Genomic DNA, 17,373 nt, shown 5'->3' with positions numbered 1-17,373 from the left:
TATTAGAATGGCGCCGACATGGATGACGCAGTTTCGACTTTAAATATCCTTAATAAATTCAGTCACTCTCGGTCTATTTCAACCAAAGTGAATACATTTAATAATAAAACATTCACACGTAAACATTTAATAATAATTCAGGAGTACAGATAAGCATAAAATAATAATTACAACCGTTACAGACCAGCTACGCTTTTAGCGACCGAATCCTACAAACGACAAATCTCAAAAGCATGTTGCCAACGCAGGGCAACGAAAAGGTAGAAATTAATTCGACAGGCGTGGAAGTGAACATACTCCCACCCTATCAGGTTTAGTCCTGATACACAGGCAAAGGTGAAAGTTTATTAATTCCTCTCTTGAAAACACCAGTTTTAGTTTTGACAGTGGCTACGCGAGCTAAGCCGTCCTTGCCCGGATGGACATCGATGATCCGTCCAATAGGCCAAGCTAGCGGTGGAGATCCATCTTCGATGATAAGAACCACCGTGTCGATTTTTAGATTGGGTCTGTTGTACTGCCACTTGGATCTCTGCTGCAGCAAAGTCAAGTATTCCTTTTTCCATCGCTTCCAGAATCCCAGACGTAGATTCTGTACAAGTTCCCACCTAGAACTCCTTGTGCGTAAAGTCTGATGGCTCTCTGGAAAGGAAGTTAAAGTATCACCTGTAATGAAATGAGAAGGGGTTAAAACATTAATACAGTCAATATCAGTATCGTTCACGTAAGTAAATGGACGTGAATTCAAAATAGCCTCAATCTGGGTAAGTAGCGTTGACAACTCTTCGTAGGTTAAAAGAGTCTCTTTCAATACTCTTCTCAGATGAAATTTCGCTGAGCGAATGCCGGCTTCCCATATTCCTCCGAAGTGGGGCGAAGCAGGTGGTATAAAATGCCATTCAATAGATGACTTAGTTAGTTCTCGGGAAACCGATTCCGTTGCATACAAGGAAGACCAAATCTGATTTAGTTCTTGTGGTTTTCGGCATGCTCCCACAAAATTGGTACCGTTGTCACTGTAAATGTGCCGTGGTGCACCGCGACGTGAAATGAAACGTCTAAGTGCAGCGATAAACGAGTCTGCCGTCAGGTCACTGACTGCTTCTATATGCACAGCTTTAGCCGACAAGCAAACAAACAGAGCTATATAGCCTTTCGTTGTTTTAGAGCCACGACCCTTATTAAATTTCATGGTAATAGGACCAGCGTAATCCACACCAGATGCGTAAAAAGGTCGTTCCAAAGTCACACGATGTTCAGGTAAGTCACCCATCAATGCGGATTTGAAGCAGCTTTAAATCGATGACACTCGTATTAAGCAATGGTTGACACAACTGCGTATCAGTTTCTTTCCTCCAATTATCCAGTAAGATTGTCTGATGAGGTGTGATAATAAAGAAGGACCAGCATGAAGGTAAGTAATATGAAGTTCTTTCACTAGTAATTCGCTAAATTTATGTCGAGAAGGAAGTATGACAGGATGTTTGATGTTAAATGCTAAAGATGAATTTCGAAGACGTCCTCTCACCCGTAAGAGACCATCTTTATCTACGAATGGATACAAAGAACGTAGTTGGCTCTTCTTGGGTAAAGGTTTCTCTTCTTTAATACATTGTAAATCATCTTTGAAATGATGATTCTGAATCCAACGAATAATGAAATTTTCTGCTTCTCGAATCTCTAGAAATGTTAGCGGCATAAGGCAGCTGGAGTTAATGCCACTACGTGAAATGTTCTGAGTAACATGATGCTTCTTGCAATTATTAATAAATCTTTGGCAGTAAGCCAGAATACGAACAATTTTACAACGCGAAGAATAATGCTCGAACAAATTAGCTAATAAATCATTCGATTCACATATATGAGAAATAAAAATAGGATCAGATCTTTGTTCGGCCTTCACTTCAGCATCATCTTCAGATTTTAATTCATATTCAGGCCATTTTTCCTCTTCCTGACGCAACCATGGTGGACCATTCCACCACAAAGTACAATTTGGTAGGAGTTGAGGTTCAATACCACGAGAAGCAATGTCTGCAGGATTCTGTTTAGAGGGAACATGATTCCAATGTTTAATAGGTATCACTTCTGTGATTTGAGATGTTCTGTTTGCCACAAAAGTTTTCCACTTACGTGGATGAGCGGATAGCCAAGACAGAACTACCTTGGAATCCGTCCACGCAAAGATTTCGAAATTAAACTTCTTTAAAATGTTCAATAGAGATCGCATTAATCTGGTCAACAAATACGCAGCACAGAGTTCTAATCGAGGAATGGATACTTGCTTTATAGGCGCGACTTTAGTCTTTGATACCGAAAGATTAACCTTAACTGTACCATTGCACCTTTGGCGACAGTAAATAGCTGCTGCATAAGCCTGCGAAGATGCATCAGAAAATCCATGTAGTTGGATAACACTGTCCGTTGTAAGTATGACACATCTCGGAATTTCAAAATTATTGATTTGACTGAATGTCTCTTGAAATTTAAACCAATCATCTGAGATATGCTGGGGAACAACTGAATCCCAGTCGCCTTTAACTAACCATAGTTTTTGATAGAATATTTTAATCAATATAGTGCAAGGAGATAAGAGACCTAAAGGATCGAAAATGCGAGCAGATTCTGCTAATATGCGTCTTTTTGTTATAGGTGCGTTGATGTGCAGTGTAGCTTTAAAACTGAAGATATCAGTAGTTGAATTCCAAAAAAGTCCTAAGACTTTCGAACTCGAATTAGGAGATATCTCAAAATCAGAATTCGATGAACAATGTTCCTTAAATTCAGTTAAGAATTCTACAGAATTTGAATTCCACTTCCTCAAATCAAAACCACGTGCATGTAAAATTGAAGATATTTTCTTGCAGACAAATACTGCATCATCAACTGTATTTGCACCCGACAATATGTCGTCCATATACATATCCTCTTGCAATATACGAGATACATCTGATTCCTCTTTAGTCTCTAAAGCTATCTGCTTCAGACATCGAGTTGCTAAAAATGAAGCAGAGGAAAGACCATAAGTAACTGTTTTCAACTTGTACGTGCGCATTTTATCACTGGAATTGTATCGCCAAAGTATCAATTGATAATTCTGATCTTCAGGGGCTACCATCACCTGACGATACATCTTCTCCACATCGGCTGTGAAAACAATTTTAGGAAATCGAAAATTAATCAAAATCTCAAAAATATCTCTTTGTAATTTCGGACCTACCCCTAAAAGAGAATTCAATGATATACCATTTTCAGATTTGCAGGATGCATCAAAAACTACTCTTAATTTTGTCGTCGTGCTAGAAGGTTTAATTACGGCATGATGAGGAAGATAAAACTTTTCTGTATCTGATCTGTTAGATAAATCATCATTAATCACAGTCATATGTCCTAACTGTTCATATTTACGTATGAAATCTTTATACTGTTTTTCAAATTCCGAATTATCTTTGAATATTCGTTCCATGGAACGCAACCTAAAAATTGCTGCCGGTTTTGAATCACCCAACTTCAAATGCGAGTTATAAAATGGAAGTTTTACAACAAATCGCCCATCCGAATTAACAGCATGAGTGTTTTGAAAATGTGATTCACAAAATTGTTGCTCAGGTGTCAGAAATTCCTTCCTCCCAACATCGACAATATCCTCCATTTCCCAGAAACGTTTAAGTTCGTAATCAATATTTATATTATCTTCTAACTTTATGAAGTGTGCATTTGCTGTTTTTGGGCCTTCCATATTATTTCCGACCTTCCCAGCAATCACCCAACCGAAAATTGTATTTTGAGCTACAGGCTCATTTTTAGAACCATATATTTGGCCACATCTTAAAACGGAGAAAAAATCACGAGTTGGAAGCTGTTGTGGAAGCTGGCACTCCGCCAATTCCACGCAAAAGTAACCTTTGATTTGTTCTTTTTAATCCTAATCTTCGAACAGCTCGTTCAGAAATAAACAAACTTTCACTTCCGGAATCCAATAATAATTTAATTTCGATAGCTTCGCCACTGGATGAAAATGCGAGTGCGAGAACTGTAGGCAAAATCGCCGAATTGCAATTTTGAATCGTATTACTGACTACTACCTGACCTTGACCCTCGCATGATTCATTCGAAATTCTCTCTGGAGTGCTTTCGTTTTCATTTGGCGCTTTTAAAAGCTGTACGTTGTTAGCTTTAATATCTTCATGCAACAAACTATTATGCGTTTTTGAATTACACAAATTACACTTTAACTGGGAATTACAGTTTTTGATTAGATGTGAATTTAAACATAAAAAACACAATCCTCGTTTCCGTACAAAGTTCTTTCTAGCAGTAACATCCAAATTCTTAAATTTAACGCATTTATATAACACATGAAGTCCGTTACATTTCGAACATTTAGTATTACTAAATTTAGAATTCTGTAATGTTTTAGAACTAACATTACTACTTTTATCAACAACTTTAGCTTCCGCTTCTTTATTTATGATAATTTCGAGAGAAGAACACCTTAAATTTAAAAATTCAAAAAATGATTCCAATGTAGGAAAATCATCTTCCTCTGTTTTCTGTGCCCATAACTTTCGAGTTTCTGAATCTACCTTTTGAAGCAACATAAATATTAACCATGGATCCCTAGAAGTTGCTTTGTCACCAAGAGCTTTTAAACCTCTGATAACTTCATCGGAAGTATCAGCTAATTGCCGTAAATTAACATTATCAACCTGTGTAATACATTTTTGATCCATAAATGTTTTAATTAACGATTGTACGATTTGTTTCTTTTTATCGTATCTAGCGAGCAATTTTGCCCATGCTTCTTCATAAGAATTATTTGATAACGGAATATGTTTAATTATAGAAGCTGGTTCATCAGCAAGTGATCCAATTAAATACTGAAATTTCTGTACATTCGATAAAGAAGAATTATGCACTGTTGCAACAAACAAATCTTTAAAATTCATCCAGTCATTAAAGTTACCCGAAAAAATAGGAATATTTAACTTAGGTAACTTAATGTTACTAATATTAGAATTTCCTGTAACATTTGGCACATTAGCCACATTCATTACATCTAATAAATTTGGATACTGAAGTTTCAAACCAAAATACTTCGATTCAAAATCTTCAATTTCTGACTGTTCTTCTGGTAATTGGGCATCAAATTTATCAAAATCTGAATAAATCCTTTCTAAGCGCTCCAGATGCAAAATTACTTCATTTTTAGATAAATCGGAAGAAATAGTATTCTGAAACCTTGTGAAGGCCGCTTTTGCCCTACCACGCAATCTAATGACAGTAGCTTGATCCATAATAAGTAATCGAAGTATTCAAGTTCAAAAACCAATGCAAAATAGATATAAAACTTCAAGAATCAAATTTAGATGTAAATCGAACTAAAATATTCTCACTTATCTGTAATTGAACTGCTGACGAATTCTTGATATGATCTCGTCGGTGCCTCCAAATGATGTTTACGTACCTCGTATTAGAATGGCGCCGACATGGATGACGCAGTTTCGACTTTAAATATCCTTAATAAATTCAGTCACTCTCGGTGTATTTCAACCAAACTGAATACATTTAATAATAAAACATTCACACGTAAACATTTAATAATAATTCAGGAGTACAGATAAGCATAAAATAATAATTACAACCGTTAAAGGCCAGCTACGCTTTTAGCGACCGAATCCTACGAACGACAAATCTCAAAAGCCTGTTGCCAATGCAGGGCAACGAAAAGATAGAAATTAATTCGACAGGCGTGGAAGTGAACACGTTTCTTTTTCTTGCATCGACCTTTTAGACATATATACTGTATACATATACGTATTTAAAGTTAAATTTTTCTTTTATTATAGCTGAATAATTAACTCTTATGTGAAAGAGATATAGATATTTAATTTGCATTTATTAACTTTTCCCAGAACCCACACTGAAGCACATTCAATAAATTCTTCACTTTTTATTTCATACCCTTTAAATAACTGTGGACAGTTGCTAGGGATATACAGGTAAATGCATTCAATTTCTCTATCTTCACACTCACGACTCATTTTATCGGTAACTCCTGAACACCGTTTCAGACACCGATATGTTATTATACATTACAACTCAATTTTTCTGTAAGTTCTAATTTTATATATTCATGAAACTCATCTATGTCTTGATCATTTAAGACAAGATTTTAGTAGACTTAATGCATTGTCAACGTTTTATGGTTTATCCAAGGTTCCTGTCAGACCATCCTCCACTGTAATATGGTGAAACAGATGCCTTGTTCTTTTAAACAGATCTTAACATTTTCTAAGATGAGAAGTTTCATATTACTTCAAAGCATCACCTTGACGCTACTACATTAAAAAGAATTTCATGTGTTTCTTCAAATCCCTTTATCCCTTTTCATTGAAAAAGTATCTGAACTTCCAGTAAAATTTCTAAGAAATGAAACTTTGTGTTATTTTAAATTTTCAAGCACTTTAAATATCTTTGAGTATCTCATTAAATATCTCTTACGTTTAAAAGTAACTCTGTTAGTTTTTATACATTCTTCTAAATTATTTTCTTGAGAAAATATCAGAAACTTCAGTACAAGTTTTTGGATAAGAAACTTCTTGAAATGTCAAGTTATCATCTTCAATCTATTTCTTAGAACATGCACTACATCTGAAGGCTCTTTCATGACGTTTCAGGTGTCTATTCAAATCCCGTATTTTCACAAAAACTTGTAAACATATTGCATAAATAAAATTTCGGAGACGAATCGCATAAATTACAACTCGAATGAATCGCTTGAAACAAACTGGAAAGGTGTTTGACTGATGTACTTCACTGAAAAAGTATTTTTTAGCATGAATTCTCATGTCTGTTTAAGCCACTATGTCTAAAGAAAGACGTCACATTCTACGCACTGAAAAGGACACTTTCCCGTATGGAACATTGGGTTTCGATTTAAATTCTTTTCATAGAAAATATCTTCGCCTCAATTTAAATTCTTTTTTATAGCAAATATCTTCCCACAAACAGAACAGGCTTAAAAGAAAACAAGAGAAATTCCGAAATATTAGAATAATTTAACATATATATATATATGTAATAATAAAAGCACAAGGAAAGGGAAAGCCGGAACACTATCGATAAGTGCTTAGATCCATATTGAAGAAGAATTTTGATTGCATAATATACCAATAATGTTAACTTGGTAATATCTAAAGAACTTGGCAGTCGAGGCAGTTTTACTTCCAATTCATATTTGTGGCCACAATCACTTGGCACTCTAGTCGTGCCTTTCCACAGAAGATTTACATTTTTGATATTGTTGAGTTAGAAAGCAAGCCAGCAAAATTACATCTCAGCAGAGTAGAGAGCAAAGTTGAAGTGCGTAGTTATGCAAGATGGAGGCACGCGAAGAGAAAAGTTTTGGTTTGCAACTTGGTGATTGGTTAACAGGCATCTGCATTAAGGGATCGCATGATTAATTTCGCAAGATCGCATGATTAATTTGAATGGCGCAGTTTAGATTTAAGGGCTATTTTTAGGACAGATAGATGAAGTTCCCAAATGAAATAGAAAATAAAACAGGTTATAGTGATTTAAATTTAGAAGTTTGCTTTCATATTTTTTATCTTATATATATATAATACTCGTATCTATCTATATATCAAAAATCTTTCAAATAATAAATTAATAATAGTCCTTTAGCTTCCGTATCATCTAAAAATAACAGCAATAAATTTGTTTTCCTGCAGTTCTGATGCGCACTTACTGATGAAATCTGAACCCAAAAATCTGGACATTAAACTGTCATGGGATCTGAAATGGAATTCGTATAAAAGGTCAATTGAGTCCCAACTCCTCTTCTCTTATCGTCTTTTCTCTAGCTTCGTTTCGCTGTTTTGCATTGCCGCTAGCCTCGTAGAGTTGACGTTTCTAAATTTAGCCCATTCTTTAAGAAATGTGAGCTGTACAAAATTGAAAGGTGCATAGCGCACCCACAGTGATTATGTGCATTATCCAAAAATAAAATTATGAGTGGAATTTAACGATATGTGCGTTCTTCGAGTAACATCTTGCTAACTACGCAGCAAAGTCTTCCAAGTTACGATGCAGTCCTCTGAATCCGCTGCAACTCTCACCAAGTCATCTTATTTCAATAATAACGCAGGCTTATCGCAATAATGGACCAGTTATATGACATATATACTATATATATGTGGGGTTCTCCTTTAAATCAGAGCATGAGAGCAGCATCGTAGCATTTTTAAATATGCTTTTATTTAACGATAAGAAATAAAATTAATAAAGATAAACTAAGTAAAGATTAGATGTTGAATGATCAATGTAATGATGCACAATCACAGACTGTCCTTTCACACAGAGTTCCTCCGGCGTTGATAGAATAAATGATCATACTATTTAAAAACTAGTTCCCAGCTAGTTTTTAAATAGTATGATCATCTAAAGTCATAACAGCTAAAGGTGAAAAATCAAAAGAAGACCGTCTGTCTTCTTCAACTCTTGAAGACGAGTGAGCCGTCTGCTCACATCCACGTCTGGAAGCTATCTGACTCTGTCTGGAATGTTCGCTGAGCTATGCTGGTATGACGTCAGCTGGTAATTCAGCATCGGTCGTCGATGATCTCCACAGCTTCGGCCAGCCTGAAAGGGCATCGTCCTCGATGTCTGTTGAGTGGACATCATTATCATCTACCTGAAAAGAGAATAAAAAAAGAGAGAGAGAGAGTATCAGGTCCTTAGGTTTTGAGCTGATACAACATCAATCAATTTGACCATGGCTTCATATGGTCAGCCGCAGTAGATGTCAAATTCGGTCCTTCATGGCATCCTACTTTTTCGACTTCATATCTGTCACTTGGTCTAAAAGCTATGATTTTATACGGTCCATGAAACTTTGGTCGTAGTTTCAAACCAGTCCCATATTGAGTTCTCTGTGTGGCTACCAAGTCGCCAATCTTGTACAGTTTTGGTTTCTTACGTTTCTTGTTGAATTGCTTACGATTCTCTTCTTGTATCTTCAAAATGTTGTTTTTTGCATCTTCTCTCATTTCATCACGTTCTTGCACCAATTGCTTTAGATATTCTTCGTTCAATATTTCTTTAATTCTCATATCTTCTTTGTTCTTCATTTTTGTGCCTATGAGAAGCTCAAACGGTGAATATTTCGTACTTCTCGTAGTTATACTGTTGATTATCCTCTGGACATTGTATTCGCTCAATCTGTCCTTTACCTCTTGGAATACCGGTAGTAATTTTGATATGTTCTATACCTTTTTCAGTACAATACGCTGAAAATTCTTTCGATGTAAAGGCACTACCTCGATCTGAAATAATTCTGGCTGGATTTCCAAATACAGTCTGTTGTTGCTTCAATTTTGAAATAACCTCTTGCGTAGGTGGTGATTTCACTGGATAGAATTAAGTAAATTTCGTAAAAGCATCGACAACAGTTAGAATGTGTTGGTATCTCTTGTTCGTTGATGGAAGAGGTCCAGTAAAGTCGATATGATACGTACTCAAGGGAACGTTTTCTTTCGGTACAGGATGAAGAAATCCTTCAGCTTTTCCTTGCTTCTTGTTGTACAGTATACATTCTATACAGTTAGCAATTACTTTTTCAACTTTACATTTCAGTCTGGGAATATAGAATTCTTGCTCTACAGTATTCACAGTTTTTATCTACAGCAAAGTGACCTTTTTTATGTACCTTCTGTATGATTTCGTTCTGTAAGGAATCTGGCACTGCTAGCAGATCTTTACCATTTTCAAATTTATACAAAATATTATGTCTCACGAAGAATCCATTTTTTTCTCCCTTCTCCACTAAATTCTTCATCAATTTCACATGTTCATCTTCATTCTGTTGTTGTGCTAACCGAATCTTCTCAGTTACATCGGATGTGTATGATGTTAAAATTAAAGCATTTCTACTTAAAGCATCAGCATGTTTCATTTGGCTTCCTGAACGATGTACAATTTCATAATCGAATTCTTCAATAAACATTGCCCATCTCGCAATTTTAGGAGTTAAATCTTTCTTATCTAAAGTTTTCTGAAAAGCACTACAATCAGTTACAATTTTGAATTTAGTTCCTAACAAATAGTTTCGAAATTTCTTCAGAGCTTCTATTACTGCAAGGGCTTCTAATTCGTAACTACAGAGTTTCTCTTGCTGCGGTGAAGTCTTTTTACTCATATACTGGATTGGGTGATAATTACCATCATCAGACAATTGGAGTAATACCGCACCAAAGCCTTGACTACTAGCAACAGTTCTAATGGATATCCTTGCTTAAATATGTGTAGAACAGGTGCTTGAGAGAGAATTTCTTTTAATCTGCAAAATGCTTCCTGTTGTTTGGAATCGAATTTAAAACCAATACCTTTTCTAAGCAAATCACTAAGAGGTTTAGCTATTTTAGCATAATGAGGAATGAATTTACGAAAATAACCTGTTAGTCCTAAAAAGCTTTGTAGTTGTTTACAGTTACGCGGTTGTGGAAAATTTCGAACAGCAACAGTTTTGGAAGGTGATGATCGAATAATTCCGTTTTCAATTATATGTCCCAAAAATTCAATTTTACGCTTTAAGAATTGGCACTTTTTGAAATTTATTTGTAATCCATATTCCGAAGCAGTTTTGAATACTCTTTCTAATTTGTCTAAACATTCATCTTCATCATTAGCCGGTATGACTATATCATTCATATAAATAATTAGTACACCTTCATTTAACAAGTCACGAAATACTGAATAAATATACCTTTGAAAAACAATTGGACTAATACATAAACCAAAAGGAGCTTTAAGAAATTCGTAAATACCATTATGCGTTACAAAAGCGGTATATTTGGTGCAATTTTCATCTATGTCTACATGGAAAAAGCCATTTTTCAAATCTAGTGTCGTGAAGACCTTTGACTGTTCTAAACGATCAAGTATTTCCGGAATTAAAGGCAGTGGAAATTTGTCTTTAATAATCTTCTTATTTAATTTCCGAAAGTCGATGCATAATCTTTTAGAATTATCACGCTTGTTACACAAAACAATAGGTGCTGTGTAGTTAGAGTTGCTAGGTTTTATTATTTTTTCTTTCAGCCATTCCTTAATTTGATCGTCAACAATTTTTTGTTCCGCGAAAGACATGTATCTTCTATTTTGACAGACAGGAATTTCATCGCATAAATTTATTTGCATCTTGAAGTCAGATTGTCTATTTTTCCGAGGCTGGTACGAATTAATGAAATTACACAGTCTTTCTTTATGTTTCACATTTGAGATATGAGATAAATCTATCTCGTTGACAGAAATAGCATTCACCAGATGTGAAAGGTAATTAAACGTCAAGCCACTTCCGCTTTCGGGGTTTTTGTTTACATTCACAGAGACGCCAGACGACTGAGAAAGATCATAAACATTCTTCAATGACACAGCAATATTCAAATTTCCCATAACGCAACGAACGTTAGAATTTCGAGATGACTCAGCAGTTATCAAGTTTACATTACTTTTATTCCGATGAGAAATTATTTGAAGGCTATTCTCCGTAAAAAAGAAGTTAAACTGAGTCAATACATCCAAACCTAATACAATTTGATTACATAACGACTTGACTACATAAATTTTCGTACGAAGTTAAAAACTATCAATTGAAATATCAGAAATAAAAAAGCCGATGGGGTACGTTTGCTTTGATTCAATTCCGTTTAATGTGATATCGCTACAATTTAAACTAGGAGAACCAATCTGCTTGTGTAACTCTACGCTGCATATCGTAACATCTGAACCAGTGTCGACTAGACTATCAACTAAATGATTATTTATTCCTACAGTCTTCATAATTCTATCCTTGTCAGAAATTCGATGTAATAAAGCTGCTTGTTGTGTCTCGGGGTTCTGCTCTGGACAGTCATTTGATTTATGCCCGAACTTCCTACATTTAACACATTTTATACCCTTCGATTTGTTTACACAGTGCGAAGATAGATGCCCAAATTCCTAGCAATTAAAACATTTGACCTTATTAACGTTAGATTGATTTCGGTTTGATGACGCAAGCTTACTTCTATCTTTAACTTGAGTGTCTACTTTCGGTTTCGGATTTTTAAACTTATCATTGTCCGATCTCATTCTATCATAAATTTTAAGCCTTTGTTTAAATTCAGATGTTGTTTCGCAACCATACAGTATAGGTTTCCTCACCACAGAATCGGGAATACCATCAATAACATATTTAATTAATGAAGCATCTTCAATGTTACCTCGCGAACACATTTCTTTCATTTTCAAAAAATACTCATCTAAAGATTCATTAGGCATTAGTTTACGTTTACATGACATTTCATGCAATTCAGCAGAATTAAAAGCTTTACCATATTCAGATTTCAAAAGCTTTTTTAACTTACACCAGTCATTAACTTTAGGTTCACTCTGAATAAATAGTTTCGCTTTACCTTTTAATGATCTTTTAGCAAAAACTAATTTATGCAAATCACTCAATTTCAAAGAATTTATAACATCTTCAAATTCATCAATCCATTTATCAACATTTTCATATGCATTACCAGAAAAAGGATTAACAATACTTTCAATATCCGAAAAACTAAGATGAGGTTTAAAATGATCTTGAATTGGAAGCTGCATACTTTTATTTACTTGAGACTCGTTAAAACCAGGATCGTGTCTTTGATTATCATCAAGCATTACTTCAGAAATTTTATTAACAGTTTCATCTTCAATATCACTATTTTCTTCATGCAAAATATTTTCAAATAATACAGAAAATCACATAGGAAAGAGACAATTCGGGTTACGACTTCCGTTTTTAAACCTTCTGAATTTATGAACAATACATTGCAAACTTTAATTAACTCATTCAAAGTAAAACTATTCTGCACTCTATCTATTTTCTTATTATATTCTTCAGAACCTGGTTTAAATACAAAGCCAGAAAATTCACGTAATCTTTTCCGGTTATTTCGATCTCCATCAGTATTAAAAATAAGCTTATGCAAACTTTTGATTTCAGAACTTTTGCTGTTCTTTAAAGCTGCTTCCAATTCTGGAATTTCTACTAACTTCATATTGGAAAGAAAGTTTTGTACTTACCCGACAGATGATCGTCGTCAATAAGGGTAATCCAGGCACTTAAACGGTAATCCAATAAATCGAATAACTTGTGAGAACAGTTCACTCAATCAGTTCAAAGCACAGTTCGTAATGTCACTCGCACACTTTCGAGTTCGAGGCCGCACGGTTGGTCGCAATGTTGTGTAAGGTTTTCCTTTAAATCAGAGCTTGAGAGCAGCATCGTAGCATTTTTAAATATGCTTTTATTTAACGATAAGAAATAAAATTAATAAAGATAAACTAAGTAAAGATTAGATGTTGAATGATTCATGTAATGATGCACAATCACAGACTGTCCTTTCACACAGAGTTCCTCCGGCGTTGATAGAATATATTAGTTCCCAGCTAGTTTTTAAATAGTATGATCATCTAAAGTCATAACAGCTAAAGGTGAAAAATCAAAAGAAGACCGTTTGTCTTCTTCAACTCTTGAAGACGAGTGAGCCGTCTGCTCACATCCACGTCTGGAAGCTATCTGACTCTGTCTGGAATGATTCGCGCTGAGCTATGCTGATGACGTCAGCTGGTATTCTAATTCAGCATCGGGCGTTGATGATTCCCACACATATATGTGTGTGTATGTGTATGTGTACATATAGCTATCGTACTTATACACTAACATACCGAAAATGGAGTTTGATAAAATATTTGTGGCATACGCATTTATTAAACTGTAATTGCAGTACTCGCATTCATCGTAGCCCTCATAAATGTTACATGTTAACAATTTAACATTTTCGTATTGAATCATATAATACAAATTTATTTTCCACTTATAATGCATTGCTCTTTCCTGAGATAAACATTGATTATTTTCAAAAATTTCCTCTTAGACCTATATACGAGTATTCAGCTCTTTTTAGTCTTACCACTCGGACATTATTATCTCTTCCAGGAAGCACTTCTGTTACTAGCCTCAGTGTCTAACGTAGTGAAGGCATATTACATTCTTTAACGAGTACCAAGTCATTTAGACGAATATTTCTGCTAGGCTGGCTCCATTTGTTGCGCTTGTGTAGTTGGCACAGGTACTCTTTAGACCAACGGTCGCCAACCGGTAGTCCGCCGTCCGTGAAAACTTTTTGATGCTCCGCAGAAAACTTGGGACATTATTTATATTTTTATGAAGATTCAGTTTAAAAAATGACGAGTAACAAAACCTATTATGGAATATGGATTATACTTTTTTTTTAAATTTTAGCTATTACTTTTAGCAAAATTCCTTCTGAATTTAGCGATTTTTTAGCTACTTTTTCGGGTTATCTAGCGACATTTGAAAGTGAGAGTTGCCATCCATGGATATGCTGTTGTTATCAATAATAGCGCGAATTGGAATTCTCTTTCCTTTTGAATTATTTACAAACATGTGCTATTGTAGTCGTTAATAACACAGTTTTTCTCAGTGTCAATAGGCAACTTGATGGATTTTTATGAGCACCATCTGCATTCTTATTTATAATTGCATCACTGGAAGCGTCATCTACGTAATATAAAGAAAGAATTTTTTTCCGGAAACTTTTGATCATTTAGCACGTGAAACATACAATAAGGTAAAATTACCCCAGTTAGTGCACCTAAAATGTAAAAGCAACGGTATGAATCCGATAAATTAACGTAAAATACTGATTTAATAGGTATTAATTGTTAGAAGCGGGAAGAAAAATTTTAGCATCAGTTGATGAAACATTAATATGGTTCTGAAATTACGAATGAAAGCTGTAATTTCATTGTAAAAAATAAACAGCGAGAATATGTCAAGTTCATTTAAAAGTTCGTTTTCAAGGCTCGAAAGTACATATTGCTCTTTATCTAAAGTATTTAAAAACATGCATTTATATGTAAATTATATTAAATTCTATCGTTAAAGCTGTGGAAGGAAACTTGTGCGTAAAGTTATATCAAATAAAATCACGCAGATGATTAATTATAATCGGAGAATATAACAAGTATACTAAAAATTATAAAGAAACGTCTGGATACGCAGGAAACTATAATAATTGAAAATATTAAAATAATTGTATTAGTGGCTAAAATGGAGGAAAATATTTGATTTATGTATAGTGAGACTATGGTAAATGAAAACAGTACAACAAATGAATTGAACGAGAACTATGAAATATAAACTAAGAAAAAATGATGAAATGAATAACATAAGAAAAGAAATGAAGAATTATAGACTTGAATTTCTTAATTTTAAAAATATTGGATAGTGTAAGAGAAGTATTATTAACATGAGAAAGAAATCAGAAACTCTACATGATATTAAGTAAAACTGCTAAGATTATGAAAAATAAATGTTTCTTTATAAACAGAATATATCACAAAATTTTAAATTAAAGAGTTTATAAAGAACTGGAAAGGTTAAAAAATATCAAAATAGTTACAATTATCATTAAATTTATTTTACTAGTCAAGTAAATGTTATAAAAAGTAACGCTTATATATACACGATGGTAGAATGTAAGAAATAAGTTGAAATTCAGAGTATGTTGAAATTTTCCAAATTAAAAAAATAAAAAAATAAAAAAAATAGTACGAAAGAAATTAAAGGAATGGAATATAAAGTAATATAATAGATAAACAGCGGGTATGTGGACAACTGTTTTTGTAAAATGTAACAAGTGAGTTTAAATTCAGAGTATACTGAAAATTACAAAAAGTATGAAAAAACTTCTATGTAATATAAAATAAAATATTGCAATTTAGAAAAGTTAAATATTAAAATTTGCAGCAAATAAATGTATTATTATGAGTAGAAAATATAAGAAATAAGTTAAAAGTAAATGGGAAACTAGATATTATTAAAGTGTCAAGATAAAATTAAATAGAATAATAAACTAACAAAAAAATTTCCAGAAAGTTTAGTTTTCATCAACACCTGAAGAGACCTTTTATTATTATTATCATTATTATTATTTTGTCTTTTCCTAGCGCATTCTGTTTCCAGCAGGAACTCTACTTCTCATATCAATCAGAGACCTGAAACAACTCATCTCCACTCTTGATATCGTGGAGAATCCCCCCCCCTCTATTGTGATGTCACTGATGATGCTCCACGCTGCCCTGTAACGTGAATGACACTCTGTACGCACTGAAAAGTGTCTTAGAACTCCCATCATTTGACTACCGATGCAGTAGTCTCTTGAATCTGATTACGTTCCGACCGTCTTATTGTTTATGGATCTATGCAATATGATTTAGAAGTCAAACAACAAAAATCAGCATTATATTTTCAAATTTTCACAGGACTAGTTTCGATCATCCTCAGCTGCAAAAGCGTAAATGAACGAGATAAGATATAATGATTAGATAAAATAAGAAAGCCTGGACAGGACATAAGCCACTGACACCATCTGGTTGATAAAACCAGAACTAAAACATAATTTCTTTAAAGTCTGAAGGCAAAAATGGATTGGAATTACGGTCGTTAACGAGAACAGAAAGATTTTTTTGAATGTGAAATGCCTCTAGAAAATCCAGTTCACCAATGGAAGATGTTTCTTGAATAATTTTGGCAACAGAAAAATTCAAAGTGGGATTTCGGACCAACGATGTTGAGAAACAGAAGACTTCTGTGTTTCCTTTTTTCTAACATATGCCTCATTTGCCTTAACAAGTAATTTTAAGGCTCTCTTAGTTTGGCCAATGTAAATTAAGCCACACTGGCAAGGAATCCTCTAAATACCCCAGGAATTCATATCCGGAATGGGGTCCTTGAGTATGGAACTCGGAATGTTATTGATGGGAGAATACACGACCCGAAAGTTAAATTTCTGCAAAATACGTGCAACTTTATAGCTAACTGATGGAAAGAAGTGAATGGCAACAGAATTTTTATAATCTTCTAAAACAAGAGTGTGCCTTTTGGTGTGTTGAGATATTTTCATAAATCTTGTTGCTGTGACATCACGGAATACTTCAAATTCTATGTTGGTTCCTCGACGAAATTCTAACAACCCGCAGAATGCTAAATTCAAACTCAGTAATTACAATAATAAAATTAAAATACATCGGAACGTAAATTTGTGGTTCGGAAACTTTATGATTTGGTTTGGTTTCATTGATTATAGCAAAGCACACTAGGGCTATCTGCCTAAAGAGGGGGATGCCTTCGTGGAGGACTTTCTAATTTTCACGTGGTAAGTTTTGGCAATTTTTTGCCAAATTTCTAAGGAAACTGGTTCATATACACGTTATACATGGGGAAAACCACTAAAACCTCATTCAGCCAGTCCGTTT

At 34.2% G+C, this 17,373-nt stretch overlaps 1 protein-coding gene across 1 annotated transcript in view; it reads left to right on the top strand.

Moving 5' to 3' along the window:
• The window catches only part of LOC118197973 (retinol dehydrogenase 7-like), a 49,927-nt gene that overhangs the window by 31,499 nt on the left and 1,055 nt on the right, over positions 1-17,373 (top strand). The gene's annotated exons all lie outside the window — the stretch shown is intronic.

The sequence above is a fragment of the Stegodyphus dumicola genome, chromosome 2 (assembly GCF_044657685.1).
Source record: "Stegodyphus dumicola isolate Sdum_Otavi_A_Nest chromosome 2, ASM4465768v1".
Taxonomy (NCBI): domain Eukaryota; kingdom Metazoa; phylum Arthropoda; class Arachnida; order Araneae; family Eresidae; genus Stegodyphus; species Stegodyphus dumicola.
The sequence above is the reverse complement of the archived record's forward strand: the minus strand, read 5'-3'. Positions and strand labels throughout refer to the sequence as shown.